Source organism: Manis javanica, chromosome 6 (genome assembly GCF_040802235.1).
Source record: "Manis javanica isolate MJ-LG chromosome 6, MJ_LKY, whole genome shotgun sequence".
Classification (NCBI taxonomy): domain Eukaryota; kingdom Metazoa; phylum Chordata; class Mammalia; order Pholidota; family Manidae; genus Manis; species Manis javanica.
In genome coordinates this window covers 111,086,258-111,092,759 of record NC_133161.1, presented here as the reverse complement: position 1 = coordinate 111,092,759, position 6,502 = coordinate 111,086,258, and the positions used below count along the sequence as shown (strand labels likewise).

The 6,502-nt window shown below is 40.7% G+C and overlaps 1 long non-coding RNA gene across 1 annotated transcript; it reads left to right on the top strand.

Annotated features, from left to right (window-relative positions):
* Nucleotides 1–572: 572 nt before the first annotated feature.
* Nucleotides 573–3,374, top strand: LOC140850112 (uncharacterized). Its single transcript, XR_012132867.1, has 3 exons — nt 573–705; nt 2,481–2,959; nt 3,210–3,374. It is a non-coding gene; the product is annotated as an uncharacterized lncRNA (long non-coding RNA).
* The last annotated feature ends 3,128 nt before the right edge of the window (nt 3,375–6,502 follow it).

The window sequence follows — 6,502 nt, the reverse complement described above, 5'->3', positions numbered from 1 at the left end:
GTACGGGCTGCCGTCTCCAACACTCAGTTGTTGGGTAAATCAAGAGGACCAACAGGGAGGAAAGCAAGGTGAAGTGGGCAACATTATCTCTTCTAAGGGCAAATTCAGACCCAAATGAATTGGCATCTGAGATGAAGCTTGAAGTTAGATGAAAAGCAGATGTTGGTGGGGAGATAGAAGACAGGTAAAGATACTCTAGTCAGAGGGAATAGCATGTGTGAAAGCATGGGGGTGGAGTGTGAGTATGACCCTGTGATGTGTCCAGATAGCTGGAGCACTGTGTGACAATGTGGGTGGGAATGGGGTGATGTGACAGATCTTATTTTCTGATGATTGTTACAGTATTTCCCATCCTGCATGTTCTTCTATTGCTTTTCCACACCCCCAGTACCAGATAGAGCTTAATTTGCACCATCTCCCCTTCACCTCTTTGAATATGGGTAGGCCTGTAACCAATATCAAGGGATGGGAGTGACACAGTGCTTTCTGTGATAGGTCACAAAAAGGCAACGTGGCTTCTGCACTGTGAGGTCAGACATCCCCCTTTGGAGTCCTGAGCCATGCAGGAAGATCCTCAGGTTGCCATGTTATGAGGAAGTCTGGACTACTTGAAGAAGCCACTTGTAGGTATTTTAGCTGACAGTTCCAGATGAGATCCCAGCCAACAGACATATGACATCATCACAGACATCAATCACTGGACATGTGAGTGAGTGGAACTGCTTCCAAATGATTCCAGTCTTCAGTTATTAAGTCATTCCTACATTTAAGTCTTCCCAGTTGAGGCCCCAGACATCATGTAGAGAGATGACTGTCTTTGCTGTGCCCTGAGTTCCTGACCCAACCAATGGTTGTTTTATGCTACTAAATTTTGTGATGACTTGTTTTGCAGCAATAATTGGAATAGGTGGTTGTATTGTACAAGCTGTTGACTAAATATGTCTGAGGTTCAGTAGAGAAATCTGGGCTGGAAATTGAGTTTTCTGCATTGTAGATGATAGCTGAAGCCTTGAGAAGACATGAGGTAATCCAGAGGAGTGCATAGAATTAAAAAGAGAATAGGGTTAGGAATGAAACCCTGGGACATGTCAGCATCAAACTTTGAAAAAGGACAAGGAATGAAAAAGAGACCAAGAAAGAGGCATCAGAGGAAGGAGCAAAACCAGGAGAGAGGGTTATTAAGCAGGGCAAAGGATGAGAAAGTTCTATGCAGCATGAAGAGATCAGTAGAGGCTGCAGAGAGAGCGCTAGAATATGGACATGGTTTTAACAATAAACAGGTGCCCCTGTCCAGAGCAGTTACAGAGAGAAGTGAGGATGAAGGGTAGACTGAGGTGTGGTGAAGTGTGGTAACTTGCATGGTGGGCACTTAATGAATATTTGTTGAATGAATGAATCTGAGGTGGTGTGTTATAGATGGAAGAAGAGAGAAAGAGCTGGCAGAAAGGGAAGATCCATGATGTGTCGGTGAGGGAGAGAGGAAGGAAAATATTTGAACATTTGTGGATGAAGCTGAGGCATACTTCTCTTCCAGAAGTTATCCCTTGCCACCCTTGACCCACATCAGCAGCTGGGGTGGAACTTGCACCAAGCCCCTTGCACACACTGCACAGTAGCTGGAGCTGCTCTGCAGTCCCAGCCTGGGGGTTTTCCCATCACAAGACAGCACTGATCGGAAGACAGTGAGATGGGCGAGTGCCCCAGAGCATGCAGGTCATGTGTTTAATAAAAGGGTTGGCACTGGGGAAAAGGAGGAGGAGCCAGTCGACCATAAGACAGGTCCCCAACTGTGCACTAATGTATGAGCCTATGGAAATAGTTAAGGACACATCTTCTACTCTGGCAGCACCTTCCTTCTTCCAAAAGGAAGATTTGTTCCCCAATCACCCAATCCAGCATAAACATGCTGCTTCCTTTGTGAATATACTGTAAGGGTCAGGAAAAGGGAGAAGGGAGGTGGGATTATCCTTTCAGACAAACTCATATTCTGATTTTTCACCTACAATCAGGTTTAGAACCAAAGACTTAGCTGTTTTCCCTTAACAGAAAGGCTCTTTACTGACTTTACAGTTCCTGTTTTATATTGTCACTTTAAGCTGTTTTGAGGTAAATTTGCCTGCCACAAATTCTTGACAAGTGGCTTAGGGATGAGTTATGTCCCAAAGCTTATGTTGACTAAGTAGAGGTAATTCTTGTCTAAATACATATTGTAATGTATATTAAACTGGTAGTATTTTAACTCAGCTGTCATTAAGGCTCGCTGATTCTCTGCTGAGTTGAGGTCTGTCTAGGGCTGGAGAAATTCTAGGTCAATGGAAAATTATGATTGCCTAAAGCAAGTAAGGAAAATGAATGAATCATGGATCTTTGCCAAATCATGTATGTAAGAGGCCAGTTTAGACTAACCAGGACAGCAAAAATCCTTTTAAAAATGGTCACTAACATCCTCCTGCCTTACCCTTGCTTGCCAAATATTGCAGGGGTAGACTCCCCCTCCCGTATTCTGAGGAAGCTTCTTGTGAGAAACAGAGTCCGCATTCATGTCAAATGACCAACTTGTTCTGAAGAAGAATCAGCCTCTGAGCCTTCTCCTGTCCTAGGACCTGATTCACAGCTGAATACCTGAAGCTCGCGTCTATGTCCTGGCATGGAAGCCGAGGAAAGACGCCACCACAGAGCGTGCCACTTCCCCCGTGAGGTCGTCATGAGGTGCAGATGTTCCCGATTTTGCTTCTCCCCATCTCCCTGACTTTTCTTTGATCAAAAGGTCATAAAAATGCTCCGGAACATTTTTTTCATCCTGAACAGGTGTTAGTGTTCAAAAACCATATTTCTTCCCGTATGGACAGTGGCTTCATACAGGAGGAACTTTGGAGTCAAGTTTAGGCGTCATCGGAGTCGCCCTACATGCAGACGTGCTGGATACAGAACAGGCTCCGTAAGGCGGACCCACACTGAGGTAGGCCCCGTCTGCGTCTGTGTGATGAGCTGTCAGGGCACCCCTTCTGAGGAGATTTTTCCTCCCTCGGGCCTTCTGATGGCTAACTGTGTGTGTCACCTTGACTGGGCCATGGGATGTCTAGGTACTTGGTTAACTATTACTCTGGGTAAGCCTGGGGCGGTGTGTCTGGATGAGGTCAGCATTTGGATCAGTGAGGCAGGTAGCTCTCCTCAATCAGTGTGCGCCAATCTCATCCGTTCTGTTGAAGGCACGAAGAAGACAGGCACAAAGAAGAATTCACTGTCACCTGATAGTCTTCTGGGTGTGGTGTTGGCCGTCCCTGCCCTTGGACTCTGACTCAGACTGGGACTTTTGCCAGCGGCTTTCCTTGTTCTCATGCCTTTGGATAGCAAATCTTGGAATTCTCAGCCTTCATACCATATGAGCCAATTCCTTAAAATAAATAGGTCAGTAAATAAATAAATATCTTCTACTGGTTTTGTCTCTCTGGTGAACCCTGATTGATACAGGCCTCTTTTCATGCACTTATCAGTCTCAGTATTAGGCCACAACTAAAGAAAAGATGGTGATTTTAGTAAAGTCATGGTGTCTGCCATTGTGCATCATGTCCCAACATTTAACTCACAACAGGGCCTTTTCTCACAGTACTGAGAGCTTCACTCTTATCACCCAGATGGTTAAAATGGTGGGGGCCATCTCATGGTTACATGATTATCTTCCCTCCCAGCTCAGATCTTTCTTGGATTTTTTTTATATGAAAGATCTCTGTTCTTTAAAGCAGATGACCAAGAAATAGTTCTTCAAAACAATTTAAAATTCTTGACCATCTTGGATCTGACTGTCTAGTTTGCCAATTAATTTGGCGCTTTTATACTAGTATTTTCAGCTGCTCACTTGCTTGCAATTTTAATACTAATTAGCAACTCAACTTGAAGACTGTCATGGAATATGGAAAAGAATGAAAGTAGAAGCAATTGATGCTACTGCTTTCCTTCTTTATGGATTGATGAGGGTAAAACTGAGGTTGAGAGATTATACCTGGGGCTTTTGGTACCTTTTACTGGGGGAAAAGGAATGGAATACCTCCCACCTCAAAAGATGGGTTCCTATTGCTATGGTGTCACTCAGGAGGCATGTGTGTCAGCAAGTTAGTTAAAATGGCAAATGGTAATTTTGCATATCCAAGAAGAGCTTGGGGAGAGGTTGTTGAGCCTTCAAAGGAAGGAAATGTTTTAAAAATATGGTTCATAAACTCAAATGCTTGCTTCAGTTTGGGAAATATGAAATATTTCTACAAGAAAATTTAAATAAACTTTGTAATAATGATTAGACTGGCACAGAATGATGGAGTGGAAAGATCAAAATGAGAAATTGGGAAGATTGGGCAGCAATCTTAGTTTTGCTACATGCTTACTGTGTGATCTTTGGGCACATCACTTCACCTTTCTAGGCATCAACTCTCATGATGTCAAATGAATAGAATGAAATGCATGGTTTTCAGACTGTGTGTCATGGTGTCCTGCTGTCCACAGAGGTGAAAATACTCTGATTATTTTCCTTCATGATGTTTCTTTCCACTTACTTCCTTAATGTTTGACTTTATTTTAGAGTATCCTGAATTGCCACATAAGATATTCAGAGAAAACACCCCAAAGATCCTTAGTCAAAGCTAAATGGGTTTACCTTTTGGTTTTTATTTATTTACTTTTTAACATTTGGCATGCTTGTGAACATAAATGGGAGACAATTTACTGAAACTTGAACTACAGAACCTAAAATTACATTTTTTACACAATGTCTCATAGAGGATGACTTAGCATTTTTTCCAAGTGGAGTTAATCAAAGTTTTAGGTCTTGCTAAAGGGTACAAATCTAACTCTTGTCTTCTCTGGATTTTTTCAGCCATAAAAATACCTTGTGTTCAGTCCTGAGAAAGAAGAACATAGCTGGGGGGATTATGCTCCCTGACTTCAAGCTATACCACAAACATACAGTAATCAAAACAGTTTGGTACTGACCCAAGAACAGAGCCATAGATGAATGGAACAGAATAGAAAGCCCAGATATAAACCCATACATACACGATAAAGGAGCCATGAATATACAATGGGGAAATGACAGCCTCTTCAACAGCTGGTGTTGGGAAAACTGGACAGTTACATGTAAGAGAATGAAACTAGATTATTGTCTAACTCCATACACAAAAGTAAACTCGAAATGGATCTACAACCTGAATGTAGGTCAGGAAACCATAAAACTGTTAGAAGAAAATATAGGCAAAAGTTTCTTGAACATAAGTATGAGCAAATTTTTCCCAGACACATCTCCTTGGGCAAGGGAAACAAAATAAGAAATGAACAAGTGGGAACATATCAAACTAAAAAGTTTCTGTACAGCAAAGGACACCATCAGTAGAACAAAAAGGCATCCTACAGTATGGGAAAATATATTCATAAATGACTCATCTGATAAGGGGTTAACATCCAAAATATATAAAGAACTCATATACCTCAACACCTCCCAAAACAAATAACCAGTTAAAAAAATGGGCAGAGGATCTGAACAGACATTTCTCCAAAGATGAAATACAGATGGCCAACAGGCACATGAAAAGATGCTCATGAAGGAAATGCAAATCAAAATCACAATGAGATATCACCTCACACCAATTAGAATGACCACAATTCAGAAGACAAAAAATAACAAGTGTTAGTAAGGATGTGGAGAAATGGAATGCTCCTAAACTGTTGTTGGGAATATAAATTGGTGCAGTCACTGTGGAAAGCAGTATGGAGGTTCTTTAAAAAACTGGAAATAGAAATACTATTCATTCTAGTAATTCTACTTCTAGAGAATTTACTTGAAGAAAACAAAATCTCTAATTCAAAAAGACACATTCACCATTATGTTTATCGCCACATTATTTGCAATAACCAAGATATGGAAGCAACCTAAGTGCCCATCAATAGATGAATGGATAAAGAGGATTTGTTATATATACACAATGGAATATTATTCAGCCATAAAATAAAAGAAATCTGGCCATTTGCAACAACATGGATGAATCTAGAGGGTATTATGCTCAGTGAAATAATCCAGGCAGAGAAAGACAAATACCAAATGATTTCCCTCATTTGTGGAATATAAAAAGAAAGCAAAACAGAAGGAACAAAACAGCAATAGACTCACTGTATATCAATGATACTTCAATTAAAAAATACTTTATTTTTTTAACAAACAGAGATTATTTTATTCTTGCTGTTTCAACCACTCTTAATTCTATTGTACTTTGTTTTTTTAAATGTCCATACAGTCTGAAGAAGTGGACATTTTTAAGGGTTCATAAGGCCATCTGTGTTATCTGTGTTTCAAAGGGTGCCTTGAGATATGTACTACCAAATGACAGCACTACCTAAAAATTAAGAATTAGCCTTTTTGTTATTGTTGTTGTCACTTTTTAAAAGCACTACAGGAGAAACTAATAAGGTAAAAACATTAAACTCTGTTCTCTGGTCTTTTAAATGTTTTTGTTTTTACATG